Genomic DNA, 16,372 nt, shown 5'->3' on the forward strand with positions numbered 1-16,372 from the left:
ATATTGTGGTGTGTGTTAAACCAGAACGCCCTGACAACTTTGTGCAGACTGCTTGAAAAGAGCTTTATTTACTTTGCTGAGTCAAACCCCAAGCTTGAGTGTGTCAGAACCAAGGTTCATTGTGCAGCCATAACCTACCTCTTGTTTGTGGGGTGGACACTCCAATTACACCATCACAAGCTATTAATCCTTTTGTCCCCCCACTCAAAAGACCTAAAAGTTACACCACCTGCCAAAGTTACAAGCAACTGAATGTAATGAAGGAAATTAATACAAGTATCACTGTTATCTCATCTCTAATAAAATATCACTGACTTACAGTGAAAAGCCTGAAGGGAAGTTAATCAAGAAATCAAGACGTTGTGTACTGCATAAATTAATGTTATTTCATGTAGCTGTAAAAGTGAGGATGTAAATTGTTTATATGCAACTGTCAATTCTAAGGCTTTCAAGACCAACTTAAATAGAGGAAAAATTGCTTTCTCCTGGGCATACATGACATTGGAAAAAAATAAAAGGTATTTAAGCCCCATTTTCTTAAAGGCACTGTAGAATTTAAGAGTTTATTTGAGATTAGGAAAGTAGTTTGCTCTGCTATATAATTATCAAATCATACAATAGTTAGTAAAAAGACCACGCCCAACTTATTTTAGAACAAACTATTAAAAAACATACCTTGTAGCATGGAAACAAAAGATGGATTTAAAAAGAAGAAGGAGCTTTTCTGCTCCTGTTTGGGTGTTCAGATGAGTTTTTGGGTATGTTAAGGTTTTATTGCCTTGGTTTACTTTCTCTCGTCCTTTCTTTTTGAAGTCGCTTTTTCTTGCCTATTGTGAAGACCAGGAAGAACCTGGACCAGGAAGGAGCAAGAGAAATGGACCATGTGCAGAGAGCTTCAGACTCATAAATGGATAAACTGGAATTTTTGTTGGAGGCAGGAGAATAAAAAAGGAGATTATTAAAAATAACTGTATTTGCAACAATTTTTCATCCCTTTGCTTCAGAGGTTACATACAGCAATAGGGCAGATGGTGCCTATTTCTTTTGTTCTCTTTGACCTCCTGCCTGGCAGCTCAGCATGCAGGCCTAGAGTGGATGCAATTGTGTCATCATAAATGTATTCAGAACATACTCATATATACAAAGAGAAATGAGCAATACTGGTACTTAGCAATGCTAGGTTAATGGTTGGACTCAATGACCTTTAGAATCTTTTCCAACCTAAACGATTCCACAATTCATGCCTAAATACTGTATACTGAGAGCTGCGTAGCAGGCCACTGTTTCTTTCTTTAGCTTGCACACCCCAACTCACCAGTGTATGTCTTGGGTACTGTTCTGTGTTGTGTCTACTATAATGGGTTGTTTGTAGTGTAACTGGGTGTGTTTGCATCAACTTCAGCCTAAGTGGAAAAACAGCTGTGAACATACAGAGACATGGACCGCAGTGCAAGCTAGACAAGCACTCTGAGGGCTGAAGGTGCCATATTGTTCTTTTTTCTCATTGCTCTTGTAATCCAGGGATGAACATGGCCCCGGCCTAAATAATCTTGCTAGACAGTGTGAAGGCTATTTAGCCTTAAGGCAAAGGGGAAAAGAATAAAACTCCTTTGTTACCCCACTCACAACTTCTTTTCCCAGGAGATCCTCTCTTTGTTACCATGGATATGCAGACTGGTGGTACAATCTTCTGCTCCTTTATTCATACACCTACTAACATCTGTACCAGTGCAGCTTTCAAATATAAACCTGGCTTGTGCTGGATCTGGCTAAATCTGGTGCTGTTTTACACATTTCTGTGACACACTGGTTTTGGCTGGTGGTTCTGCCTTCTTGAGCAGATGTAACATTTCATAACTTAACACTGAATTTTTATCCTTCCATTCATGGTGGTGACAACCAGCAATCTCATTGTGAACTAGCAACGTGAAGCAGATAAAGCAGCTTGGGAATTTCAGGAAGTGTTTCTCAGCACCACTCCCTTGAACGCTGGGTGGTGTATGAAGCATCAGGTTACACGAAGACCTGGAGCAGGCAGGTCGGTGCTGTACAGTTCAGTAGTGAAGGAATTTGTGTTTACATCTTGTTCTTCAATGGCACTTGAGTCTAATTGAGCTTGATTTGACACTATCTGGGTAATTAAGGAACCTTTCTTTTGGCTTCAATGGGCATTGGATCAGAGCTGCTGAGACCAAGAACACTGAAGTGCTGGCTTTTCTCTATTGGATTCATAACAGGTTGGAAGCTCTGGAAAACTAGGACCAGCTCTGTAGTGTCAGCATTTGTCTAAACATTAAGAGATTGACACCCTGCAGACCTCACACTGTTCCCACTTACTTCACCATGTGATGCAAAGTTGAGAGCAGGCAGGCTATTTGGATGTCAGCTGAGCCACCAAAATCACAGGAGGAACATAAAAAGGCAAGTGTATATGCAAATTTAAGCATACAGAGAAGCATTGAACCAGGAATTCCCAAGCTTTTATTCACTTACACTATTAGTCTTTTGTGGCATTCAGATATTAAATGAAATACATATTTTTTTCATGAAAGGAATGTTTTTTTCTCTCTTTAAAATACCTTCAAGAGAAAGCAACAATAATAATGAGAGGATTAGAAAATGTGTTTGTTGAGTGTTGCTGTGGCTGCGATTTGTCCAGAGCCATGCAAGATCTTCTCAAGTATGAATAGGATGAAGCTTTTTACTGCTCCTCTTTTTTAGTTGTATTCTTGCAGCATTCAAAGGACTCAGCCAGCACAAGGAGCTATTGTGCTTTGAACTGTGCAAACACTCAAGAGACAGACTTGTCTCTAAAACATTCTGAGTTTAATGTAACAGGACGGGTAAAACACGCACATTTAGGCAACTCAGTAATACCTTGCTGTTAAGCATTTAGGTGGGGTCATAACAAGACTTTTTGGCACCTTTCCTTTCCTCCTCTTTTTGTGCTGCCTCTGTCCTCTTCCTCACACCCTTCCCAGCCAGCTGCTGTTGCAGTTTTGCAAACCCTTGTTCTGGCCTTTCCCCTGTAGTGCTGCCCAGGCTGTGTACCCTGCAGAGCACAGGCATGGTGCCCATATTCACACCAATTATTTCACAGGAGTCCTCATAAATTTTCACTGGAGAGAGGAAGACAGTTGCTGAAGACTCTGGAAAGGGATTCAAAGGCTCTAAGTCAAGCTTTTTTCCACAAAGTATTTGTTTGTTTTGGAAGTGCACATGCCATTAGCTGCTATACGGTTTGATGTCTTCTCTTTGTACAAAGCCACACCCAGCTGCCTGGGCTGCAAATCCTGCTTCCAAGAAATAGCCACAACACAGACCACTTCCTGTTATCAAGACAATGTGGTTCAGTTCCTCTTGGTACCTGTCTCTCACTTTGGCTTTGTTCCCTCTTAAAAACTTTGCTCCTGCAATAACGGCTTGCAAAGGTACAAGGAGAAAATTCCTGTTGGTGGAGCAAGGCCTTACCCAGACCTGCCATACTATTTTGGATGCCAAGTTGTCAGCAAGAATGAATCAATGCTATGAGATTGAGAAGTGTATTGTTTAGCTGTTTGGACCAGCAGATGGCAAATGTAGAGGGAAGAAATCAATCTAAGAGCCAATCCAGGGAACAGACATTAAATAAAGGCATCTGGCAAACATAGGAGGGGAAAGAAGAAGGGGAGAGCAAGTTCTGCTTTAAATATCTGCTCACACTCATGCCAAGGGAGAGCAGACTTTGACCCTCTAGGGAGTATACTGTATAGTGTCAAAACCTGTGGCAGTGTTGAGGATTTATAAGAAGGACCCTAAACTGTCAAGTACAGAGAACCCAAGCAGCAGCATTCCTGCCTGTGTGAAATCCTGGTGATCCTCTATGTAAAACAGAGAATACAGGACTGCTTGATTTCCCCATGGTGGGATTGAGAAGACCATATCTAGGAACCTGGTTTGTAAATAAAGCCTAGGAAGAAAAGCAGGGAGTAAGGAAAGAGGGTGATCTAATGTAAGTTGTGGATGCCCCATCCCTGGAAGTATTCAAGGCCAGGTTGGATGGGGCTTGCAACAGCTGGGTCTAGTGGAAGGTGTCCCTGCCCATGGCAGGGTGGTTGGAAATAGATGATCTTTAATGTCCCTTCCAACCCAAGTCGTTCTAGGATATCACAAATTTGGAGAGACATTGATAAATCTATTTTTATGCCAATGCCATGGCAGTTTGTAACTTTGCTCTACTACTTTAATTCCTGGAGAAGAAAGATATATGTGGTTTTACACTCAGGCTTTTAAGTAAAGTTTCAAAAGAGAAGCATAATCCATTGAAAAGGGAAGTGGTATCTTACATAAGTTTGGAAACTTGCTCTCAGGGAATGTGATTTCAGAGCCCAGAAATCTAGCAGATGTTATTACTATTTCTGTTTCACAGGTCAGTGCTTTTGGATTTTGTGCTCTGAGAAATGCCTACAGCTGCAAGCCTGTCTTTTGCGTTATAAAGAACAAGTCAATTCTGTATCTTATTCTTAATTTATGCATGTGATTTTTTTTTCTGGTGAAATGAGGATACTGTGGGATATCTAAAAAATTTAAATTCTCTTGTTGGCAGACTGTGTTGTCTTCTTATTTCCATGAAGAGCAAGAATGGATAATTTTACAGTGAATTTTGTTCTTGATATCGAGGCTGGTGGCATTAAACACGACAATAATCCAACCCCTCAGACTTAACTGCAATAAAAGAAAAAAATGTCAGTATTGCAACCTAATTTTTTAATGCCTCTGTTGATAATAAGGTTCATATCAATGATGTAGTAGCTGTATTACGTGCATTAACTGTTGGTTTCCGATGCTTATGTGGAAAAAAGTTGCTAACTCTCAGTGAACAAAATTTTCAAGTATCTACTTCCTTTCCACCTCGTCTGTGTTGCTGCTGATTAGTTACTGTATCTGAGAAAGTTGTCTTTAGTTTCCCTCAGCATCCAATAGCCAAACCAAAAAAAGGCAGTATTTCTGTCCCTCTGCTCAGATGAATAATTCATTGCCCTTCATTTTCTGTGTAAAGTGAATTTGAACGGTTTCTTTTGTAAAGATGATTTACAAGAGGTCATGGATGCGCAGAAATTAATTTGCTGCCTTCAGGCATGACACAATCTTTTTACTGAGAGAGAAGTAACAGTTTATTTCTGTTAAAGTTTGGTTAAAGAATTTACTATATCTAGTGTTAGAGGGATGGTATTCTTTAATTGAAGTCGAAGTTTGGCAGATTTTCAGTGCTGTTCTGCTGCTGTTCTCCTCAGCTCAGTTGAACAATGGGCTGGAGAGATGCTGGCAGTGTTGCTTGGTTACAATTCATCAGCGTGAATCAGTGCTTCACGCAGCTCCTTCTGTGGCTGAACAACCGGGAGACTTCTCGGCACTGTGTTCCTGATGTGTGTGGAGATGTGACCGGATTATGTAAGATCTCAGTTACTGTGATACTGCACTTCTGCAGTGAGATTTGTACAGGAGCGTTTGACTTCCAGTGGTTGAAGTCAGGCAATTTAGAATTCTCCGTTTTGCATGACTTTACAAAATAGAGCTGAATAAAGCAAATTTTTAAAAATGTGTTTTGTTGCAAGGTGTGTTTGACAGGTTTGGTACTCTGGCATCCTTCGTATTCATCAGGAAGATTAAATCCTTTATTAAGTATCTTCCCCTGGAATAGACACACTTTGCTGAAACCTGCCTGTGGGCAAAGGGAAACATGTAAGGGGCACTGCCAGCTTCCTCTTACTCATTGCATTTGACCAGATCTTAAGCTGGCATCATATGAAGCCAATGGAGTTATGCCAGTTTAGACAACAGGAAGATGTGACAGATTATTTTTAACACCATGGAATGGATTTTCTGTACCCCACCCTGATCCATTTTACTACTTACCCATTTTTGCTGATCAAGACATGATCAGAGGAAATGTTCAGAGAGTGGAAAGGTGCCCAGTTTGGGCTCTCCCTGGAGAAGGCATTTCCAACAGCTGTCACCATCTACATCCTTTTTTTAACTTTTATATAAAACTGCTTTATTGTGTTGCAGTTCTCATTGTTTAATTGTCTATCACTCTGATCTATGTACCATTCGCACTCGCTTTTCTGCACAGAAGTTTAAATCAATGGCCCTACGGTAGCTTTGCCAAGAGTGTCAATGACAAATCACTGACTAAGCCATTTGCTCATCTGTGGCCAGGAGATCACTGGATTCTGGCACCTACCTGAAGCATCTCCCATGGCTCTCTTTCCGGTCTTCACAATTGCCCTTCAGTCTGTGTTCAGAAAAATCTGAAGTATTTTTCTCATCTTCCTTCTCCCCTTTCACATCTAAGTTCTTGCCCCTGAGAGGTTTTCCGTCTTCCTCTCTCTTGGGCTCAGCAATTCTCCATTTCTTCTCAAATCTACCATACTTGAGTCTTTTAATTTCTTTTTGTCTCTATTAAGGACCTTGTTATTAAAAGCTTATATTGGCTGCACCTTTCATTTTGCCAAGCTTCCTCTGTTTTCTCTAATTTCTACTATTTAGTGTCAGCTTGTTGCACTGCTGTACATTAGGACCATTTGGAAGAATTTGTAGGAAAAGATGCACCAAAAAGCAGAATCTATAGTAAAAAAATTAATCTAGTGCTATCTAAAATACAAATATTTCTATGAGCAGATTCTCTGCATTGTTTTGCCTTCTGGTGATGATATCTGTAAGATGGCCTTTCATCAGAAAATTGTTTCAGGATATCTGGACTACTTAAAAATCAGTTACACTGCACAGAGCTGTGATGTCCAATTTGCGCTCAGTGTTGTTACATGATCAGCTTTTCTTTAGCACCTGAGTATATATTTAACATCTTAAAATTTCAGTTTGTTTCCTCCCAATGTCTCTTGGTTATCTATACGTTTTTGGGGGGTTTTTTTATTGTGACTCTATTTAAAGCCTGAATTAATTCAGCTTTGCTGAATTCAGGTCATGACATCCGTAACTATTTTGTCTGACAATTTAAGTGCTTTTGGGATAGGACTTAACACTGAGCTCCTCCTGTTTCTGCAATAAAATGAGAGAAGGGAAATGAACAAAAGAACTATAATTTTCCTATTAATGTGATGGGTTTTGGCACTTGTTCAGAAAGGTACTTGGAGCACCTTAATACTCATCTGCTTTTGGACAGTTATAATTGCTGCAGGGATAGACTGATTCCCTGGGTAAATATGGACATTTATGGGGGAGGGAGAGATTTCAAGCATAGCTAAGAGACTGCTTTCTGACCAGGAGCCTGTGCTGAACACACTGAACCTGGCTATATCAAAGGACAGTCTTTTTTGGGGCCACACTACGTGCATTAGGAGTAAGCATTAGATGTGCCATTGTATAGCTGAGCTGGGCTGGCATTCTGCAAAGACGCTTGTGTGCATTTCCTTTCCATTAAAGCATTGCTTTGTTTCTACCAGATAAAAGGTTATTGTGGAGTAATTCCCTTTTAAGGTCATAGCTGCACTTCTCAAGACATGACAGGCCAGTCTTCCTATGCCTGAGACCCCTCTTTAAAAGAGCTTTTGCCCATGTGGTTGCTGCGTGGCAGGTATACCCACTGCAAATCTCTCCTGCAGAGAGTGTGCCCTACAAAGGTGATAGAGGAGCTACTGCCCTGGCTGAGCTGCACGTCCTCATAGATATTCCTGTTTGGGACTGGCAGAACCTACTGGAGCAAGGAGGGACCTGCCCACACGTGAGAATGTGCCCAGATGCGAAGCAGCCAGCTGGAGTGAAAAGATTTGTTTCTGCACCGATACCCCTCAGCCCTCCTGGCCTCACAGGCCCCTCCAGCCTGTGGGAGCCATGCCACACGTGGTGGTCACAGCATTGCTTTCATTTACCAAGATGTTCCTTGGAGTCAGTAGAAAGCAAACAGGCATTTTTTCCAGATAATTGGGTCTTCAACATTTGTATTATGCTGCATATGAGGAGGCATTATTTCCTTTCCACTCACTATACAGGTTGACTAGGGTCAGGTATACCCCATTCAAGGGACCCAGAGGCACTTCAGGTCTAGCTCAGCCCTCACTTTTTTTCTTTTTGAAAATACATCCTAAGGAGTTTGCAAGGTAAATAGAGTAATTAATACAGTGCCATGGCAGTAACTCAAAATATTTACACGGACAGAAAATGCAGAGTTCTTCTGTCATCACTAACTTCCTGATTTGCTTCTCTTCAATTTTCTATGTTATGATTCATAGCATACATGTCTGAGATAACCTGTATTTTTTTACTTTCATATGCTTAATATTCTGTCGTTGCATTTGTTAATGTTGAGGCTGTGCACATGATGGGTGGCTTCTTCCACTTTATCTAATGTCCACATTTGAAATAGAATGATATCATTTTAATGTTAAAAACACTCTAGTTTCATTGGCACAAGGAGCAAAAAATTCACCCTCCATTTTTGCATGTGTTCCTATTTTCAGAACAGGTGCCTTTTTGTCATAAAAATAGCTCAGCTGCTGTCCCTTTGTCCTGCGTGATGTTACGCCATGGCCTTTGCAAAGCCAGGAGGAACTTTTTGGCATGGCCCTCCCTTTCCAGGAGGGACCCAGCTAAGCTTCCTGAGCAACATCAGCCTCCACTAAGAATTCAGGTCAGGATCTCCCTGCTTGTTACCTAGCAACTGGGGGATACTGGTGCTTTCTCCTCTGACCGACTCCTTCCGCGTTAGATACAGGGATCACTTGGTGAAAGGATCAGGGCAGTGCTAATAACTCGTGCTTTGGGAAGGCAGATAGTAGCCCCGTGCTGGATAACTGATGAGACATAGGGTGCACTATCGAAGTCAAACCAAATCAAGACTTTCAGAATTCTCTGGGGAAATTTGAAAGTACCTCTGCTGGGTTGCTACCACTTAAATGTTTGGCAAGGTGACAGATCCCTTTTGAAACACCAGTAGCCTTTTGTGGTACATTGAATCTGGCAAACAGGAACCTACACAGGTAAGCAGCTGAAGGAAGTTTATGTCTGAAGTGTTTTAAAAGTTGTTTTCTGACAGATGAAATGTGTTTCTTGGTTACACAGGTGCACAGCATTCAGTTCTGGGAGTATTGACCAGCCTTTGTACTTATTAAAGTTTCATCGGAGGGTAAGTAAAAAAGTTAAGTGAAAAGATGAACTGTCTTCTCTAGTTCCTTGTGGTGGGTGTTTATAAATTGTTGAAAACAACCTTTACACTTCTCTAGTTAATTTATTGTAGAACTGGCTAATGAAAAATCTTTAAGTGATCAAGAGTTACTGGTTGATGTGCTCTCGCTGCAACTCACTCCTTGTACCACGTTTACAAAATGGAACACAGCAAGTTCCTCTAACTATGTACTGTTTGCAGAGGCCGGCAGTCATTGCCTCTGGCTGGTAACACAGTGGGATTTGTTTCTGCTTTTTGTTTTCTTCTGATAGATTACAAGTAGAAGCCCTTTGTCAAATGTAAAAATTAAAGTGATATGCCATTCTAAGAAAAATACTTACAAAAAAAAAAATTGTCTTCCTTGTGCCGTATCTTCTCTACTCACAGGTAGCAGAGGTGGTGGGAATTAAACCAGAGTATATTCGTATCTAGTGCTGGCACAGGGCTGGCATAATAGTTTTGTGAAGGACCACTCCTCAAAGAAAATACAGTTTTCATATTTTGAAAAACATGGAAATTAATCTCTCCAGGTGCATACAAGCTATTTAACTTGCCTTTTTCAGAAGTTTATAAGCAGTATGTTCCAGCTCTTCAGCGATATGATTTGGTACAGCTCCAGTTAACTGGAGCAAAGGCCTGCCAAGTGACATCAGCCAAAGATCTGGCTGCACATCTCTAGGACATGTACACTGCAAGCATGCTTACAAGTTTTTTGCACAGGAGTTTGTAGTGGTGGATTCTGAACAGGGACATAAAAGATCAGATTATTTTTAAGCAATATATTTTAATTATCTCTAATATGAAGCTGTTTAATTTGAGTACTGACTTGAAGGCATTCAGAAGCTGATTTCTTCAGAGGGACTAAGTGCAGTTTCAATTGATATTTTCCACATTTAGTATTCAGAAAAACAATTCCAAGAGTCTCACATTGCATACCTGATACAGCAGCTGCTTTTCAAAGTGTGCCAGTCCAATCTGGTTTTTGTCTCTATCATACGTATGGGAGATACTTATGGGAGAGCTCATACATTCATTCCTAGGACTTACAGGGTATGTGTCCACTTAAGACGAGAGAAAAAATATGTATCAGGGCAGTATCTTCATGCAGTTCAGGATGTTCTTTATTACAAAAAGCTCTCCCAAGTGTGTAACTTCATACTACTGTGTGGTTAGGTGATGTAGGACAGAGAAGGAAAAATATCTGTTTGAGGAGGTGCTTCACATTTCATTTAATTGTTCCAGTCTCAAGGTCAACAGCTTTCAGGAGACAGTTAACAGCAGAAACCTCTTTAGGAGCTTTGATCTAGCTGTTTTAGTAAAACAGCACCTTTATAGGATAGGTGGGACACAAGAGATTAAGTCACCCAGCAGTTCCTGATCTTTCCTCTTTTCACAAAGCCTGATAGTGTCCTCTTAATAATGCTTTTCTGACAGAGCTGGGAGCTCTGTTAGACATATCATTCCCTACCTCTTGCTGTTACTCACAAATATTTTTAAAAGTACTGAAAGGAAGGAGGCCCCTAAGCAAAGAAGGTCAGAATTTCCTCAAGCCTGAGCTAGTGCATTTGCCAACTGCATGTGAAAGGCTAAATATTTTCATGTTATACCTACATCAGAGACACTCTGCAGATACACAGATGGCTGGGCCCTTGCAAATCCAGCCAAAGGAGCGTATGCTGGCACTTTGGGATTTGAAAAGAAGCTGGAATGGGTCCTGTAGTCTAGTATTTGCAGCCAGCATCAGCATCTGGGTACTTGGACACAGAAAAGAGCCAAGTCTGGGGAGGTTATTGGAACATTGTCTTTACATTGAACAGCATTTCTTGATAATAAATAGCTCAAACATGTCCTTGGACTCTGCAGTAGAGAGCAGACTAGAGGAAGCAGGTAAATACTTTCCTCTGTGTTTGTCTGCCAACATATGCAAGCTTAACTAGGAGCTAGGGAGCTTAAATCCAAGAGTGACTTTTGTGTCATCTAGCTATTGAGGCTGCCTGGGATCCAGTGTCCAGTTCTGGACATCTGACTTGCAGAAGAGATGAGCTCAGAGTAGGATGGGTGCAAAGATGGATAAGTAAGATGGCCAGGGTAATAGAGAGCTTATCTCTGTGAGGAAATTAAGGTGCCATGGCTTGTTTGGCTTTGCAGATCAAGGCTGAAAGGGGAGATGGCCATCTTCTCTAAATACCTGTGGCAGAACAGAAAAGCTGTTTCAAAGAAAGTATTGCATTGACACAAAAATAAACAGGTATAGACTGGTCACTTAGTCTGGGAATTTCTAACACATAAGAGTTACAAAGTTCTTGAATAGCATTTGAATTTGAATAATTTTCAAAATCAGACTTTAATCAGCCTGTGAAGGGATTATATGGAGTGTTTGCCAGCAACAACGGAGGATTCAATGCTCTGTTCCCAAATTTTATCCTGAAACACCTATATGAAGCTCAAAGATATAAGTGCACCAAAATATGCTGCTCGTCAGGAGAGTTTACCATATGAGAGAACTGAAAAAGTCCAGGCCATGCATGGAGTCCCTGCACTAGGAAGGGGCTGATAGGTGGGATGCATATGATAGTGATAGATCTTGCAAAAACACAGAGGTAAAGAGCCTTTGTGGGCAAAATAATTCATCACTGCCTTTGGACCTGCCCAAGGGATCAGAAAAGGCCGAGAAATGCTGGGACACTTCAAAGGTGCCGTGAGATTGGTCACTTTGGACATGAGTTTTAATTTGTTGCTGTAATTAGTTCTGTGCACACAGGTTTTTCACCTGCCTACCTGGGAAAGCAAGCAAAGCACAGCAGTTTGAAGCAGGGAGTTCCCTCCCCAAGAGTGGTGGGATGACCCGGAGGTCTGTGCCAGGCCTGAGAGACAAGGTTGCTCCTAAATGAAACCTCTTCACTGGTTTTACTCTGTATCATCTGCCTTGGTAGGAATCAAGGCAGACCCACAGGAGGTGGGAGGAAAGCCCACGCAAGCAGCTTTTGTTTGCATAGCTTTGCTTTCTGAGCTTTGATTAGGAATAGTGCTCTGCTACCCTCTCTCCCTGTGGTGTCCCTTTCACTCCCCGTGGGGAGATTATGTGCTTCTCTGTTCCACTTCCTACGTCTGGGCTCCTTCTAGTGTTTGAATGCCAATGCCATTTAATCTGTGAATGCTGCAGTACTGTTTTGTTGTGCTCATTTAAATCAGGCATTGTACAGGCACAAGTAAAGGTGATGGCAGATGAGTGCTCTTTATGTCATGCTGGATTTCTGCTGCACTCTTGCACTATATCTGCCAAATTACAGGCAGGACATTTTTGAATTAATGACAAATATTTCCCAACAGTAGTTAGTTAAGTGCCTGCACATGTTAAATTAACCATAATAATCTTGTCATAGTCATGAATTAATAACCTGCATCTCATCAGGCTTTTGAGAATTGAAGTAAAACATTTGTGGTATATTCAAAGAAGGGAGCCTGGGGACAAGTGTGATAAGTCTTCATATGGCTCTACATTCCCATCGCCACCATTCTACCCCCCGTGCCAAGTAAGCCCCAAAGGCTATACAGGAACCTGAAAATCATGTTTAGAAGGGGCAGAAAGGAAGAGATGCCCTCTGCACAGGGGTGTCTCTTGGAGTAAAGTGATTTAGACTTATTAATTCCTGAAGTGTCTTCCTCTTTCCATTGCCTAGAGGGAGATGCAGCCAGGGACAAATGTGCACATGAGCACTTTCTGCCAGAGATCTTAAACCAGTGAGGGGTTTTACAAGGAAAGTGCTGCTCAGGTCAGAGGAGGATAGGGAGAACTTCTGTCCCAGTGGCAGAAATGAGAAGACGACTGAGGGCGAGTGTCAATGTGGGAGAAGGGAGACATTTCTCCCAGTGTATTCCCCACCAGTGGTCTATGGAACCCCTTCTTGGGGAGACCCAGGGAGCATGATCGAGTTCCCTTTGCCTCCTACATTTCATTACATCACAGGGTGCCATGGGGAGCTGGGCCCTAGACCAGAGAGGGCGCCTCAGTCTGTGCCATTGGCTCCAGCAAAGCTCAGCCTGGAGCTGAGCACTGCTTCTGTATGGCAGACTGTCTGGTCCCTACTCTGAGACATGCTGCTTGAAGAACCTTAGGAAAAGCATTTAATCTCTCTTATGCGGACAGATTTCGGGAGTTGGACTTACTTGGTCTAGAGAAGACTGAGAGGGGATCTCATTAATGCATATAAATATCTCAAAGGTGGGTGTCAAGGTGATGGTGCCAGACTCTTTTTGGTGGTGCCCAGCAACAGGACAAGGAGCAGTGGCCATAAACTAAAACACAAGAAGTTTCACATCAATATGAGGAAGAACTTCTTTACGTTTGAGGGTGGCAGAGCACTGGAACAGGCTGCCCAGGGAGGTCGTTGAGTCTCCCTCTCTGGAGACTTTCAAAATCCACCCACCTGGACATGTTCCAGCGTCACCTGCTCTAGGTGACCCCGCCTTGCTGGGGAGGTTGGACCAGAGGTCCCTTCCAACCCTAATAATTCCGTGATTCCATGAAATACTTTCTATTTCCCAGTCCAAGGGAACGAATGGGCTCGTGCAGGTGGTGTAGGGTGCACTGGAGACTTGGCTCTAGATTTCTGTTGAGGTGACAGTAAAAACTATTAAGCTACATTCAGGGTTTTGACTTCCAAAAGTCTGTAAGTCTGAAGTGGCAGCTGGAGGTTATACATGCAGAATGACTTGCCAGAGGTTATTTTTGCTGAGATTATTGCTGCAGGGAAGGAGCAAAGGAGAAAACAAGAATCTGAGCAAGTGGCAGTTATTTCCATTTGCTTATATCCTTTCTTTGCAGCACAGGTTGTGGTTTGGAGCACAGACCTGCAAGTATATGAGGAGACAAAAGCTACAAAGTATTTTCTGTCTTTCAAACACATGACAACAAATATGTCCTGAGTGGATGGTAAGAATTAAAAGTTTGGAAGTACATGTCATGAGGGAGTAAATGACAAAAAGTTAGGGTACTTACATTTGTGAAATCCTGTTTTTCTTGTAGAATGTGGAGGAAGGTTCCAAACAATGATGAAAGGACTCAGCCATGACATTTATTGTGGTGTGGGCAGAAAGCAACCTTCCAGTCTTTCCATGTAGGAAATTATTTGGGTTATGAAGACTGTCCAAATTAACTGCACTCCTACCTGAAACCCCTGAGGTAGTCATATATTACTGTGACCTTGTGTTAAAAATCTCATGCTCTTTTTTCTGGAAGCGATCTGAGTTTTACTCAGAGGGAAGAAAGATAAAGGAGCCCCTGGCTCCTCTGTCTCCCATCAGGGCTCAAGAAAATGATTATCAGTTGAAAGCTGAGAGGGCCTGAGTTAGGAAGAGTCAAAAGAGACTAAAGAAGGTCTTTTCCAAATAAGAGCCTGCCACATGTACTGCCTCAGAGCAAGGCTTGTACAACAGTCAGACAAGAGGCTGTTCAGCTTTGCATTTGACCTGTGGGGTTTAATGCAACAGGAATGTGGAATGTGTTTACAAGGTAGCAGTTATTGCTGAAATATGTGAGCACTGTTGCCTGGGGAAATTTCAGAGGATTGAGATTGTGCTGACAGTGGCTGTACCTCTTGGACAGACCGTGTGGATGTAGGGGAGGAAGCTGGCCTCAGAGTCTGCAGAGTACAGAGGGAGTGCAGGGGATGATGCTCCCCTTCCCCACCATGTCCTGCTGCCATCCCGTGGCTTCAGATGGATCTCACTCCATCCTTGCCGCTCCTTCGTGCTAAGATGACCCAGGAGGGTGAACCAGTCCTTGGGCTGAAGACATGGCTTCTTGTTATCCCTGCATCCGAGGTGACTCCAGGTTAGCACACGACTGCAGCTGGTTCAGCAGAGTGGTGTGGGCTGAAATGAGGTAAAGCTGAGGACTGAGGGCCCCTCATGGCACCTTTCACAAGCAGCTCCTGGAAATCAACCTGCTTATGTTCTGGCTAGTCTCGGCTGGCTGTCTGGTGTATCTCTGCCTGGAAGGGCTCTGGCTTCTCTTAGAAACATTTATTTAATTCTCTTTGCATTCCCTACTTTCTTTCTTTTTTTTCCCCCCTTCTACTTTAAATATACAGTATTAAAACTATTCTGCACATGGTTCATAGATGATCACAATAATTATTTCATCCTTCCAGCACAGGAATTCCCGAGGAAGCTGGTAAAGCCCAGTTTAGTCTCTTTATTTCGTTCACTTTCCTTTTTTTAATTTTGCCCAAAGCAGACTCTAATTTTGATCACACTAACAGCAAAATATTGGGAAGTAGGCCTGAGATATAACTATATTCTGTGTTCAAATGAACACGACATTTTAAAAGATTTGTCATTAACTTTCAAAGAAATTTACTAAAACTGTTAAAATGACACTGTTGACTACACCACTCATTATATACCTGCGAAAGTTGGGCCAAGTTCAGCTCTAGATGTTAGCAACTGACTTCCTTGTCTGGTTAACTTGGCCCACCCGAGTTGCCTTCAGAACAGCAGATAAAGCTGAACAGGGTTCTCATTCCGGGTACTGCTAAACACTTTCTGCATCTTAAACTTCCATTAACCTCTGCACTGTACAAGAACACACTTACATTAGGCTAATTAATGGGGCAGCAGGTGTCAGTGAGCCATTGCTTGCTGTGGTTCCAGGGGAATCTTACTCTTTCTTTACCACAAAGTAAGTGTGTGTGTACAGAGGTGTACAGACAATTAATTGTATTCATGGTTCAAAAAAGCAAGGAAGGATCAATGAAAGCCCTATTATATTTCCTTGAATTTAAAAGCACTGAGACCTTTATAACAATGTTGGTATTCCTACTCATTCTGAATACCAAAAGACTTGGTATAATTATTTTTGTGAAATAGCTTCAGGAACGTTCCCAATGCTGAATTCAACAGTAATTGCAATTGCGACGTGTAGAATCAAATGTAATTTTGTTCTAACTAAAGCAAGACATTTTACTTTATTTTTATTGCTTTCCAAGGAGAGGCACAGTGAATTTTTAATACGCCACTGACCCTTGACTCTGAGTGACGTTAGCCTGCTATTGTACAAAAACTATGAACTTCTTCAGAACATTATTAACCAAAGTACTCTATGTGAACACTCTGTATTATTTAAGTTAAAAATACAGATTGTGCTTCTGTCAGTAAAGATGGCTGGTACAAACCTAAAACTCCGGTAGTATGTTGAGCTGTTTGTGCTCC

The 16,372-nt window shown here is 41.8% G+C and overlaps 1 protein-coding gene across 5 annotated transcripts in view; it reads left to right on the forward strand.

Moving 5' to 3' along the window:
* Positions 1–16,372, forward strand: part of KIAA1211L (KIAA1211 like) — a 63,002-nt gene that overhangs the window by 12,535 nt on the left and 34,095 nt on the right. For 3 of the 5 annotated variants that reach the window (XM_017818512.1, XM_017818515.1, XM_017818516.1), the window contains exons 1-2: positions 8,723–8,975; positions 9,058–9,121. The gene's annotated coding sequence lies outside the window, so the exon portion shown is untranslated. Of the gene's footprint in view, positions 1–8,580; positions 8,627–8,722; positions 8,976–9,057; positions 9,122–16,372 lie in introns of those variants that run through there. The other 2 variants (XM_017818513.1, XM_017818514.1) reach the window with 2 other exon arrangements.

The sequence above is a fragment of the Lepidothrix coronata genome, unplaced genomic scaffold, assembly GCF_001604755.1.
Source record: "Lepidothrix coronata isolate B3197 unplaced genomic scaffold, Lepidothrix_coronata-1.0 Scaffold68, whole genome shotgun sequence".
NCBI lineage: Eukaryota > Metazoa > Chordata > Aves > Passeriformes > Pipridae > Lepidothrix > Lepidothrix coronata.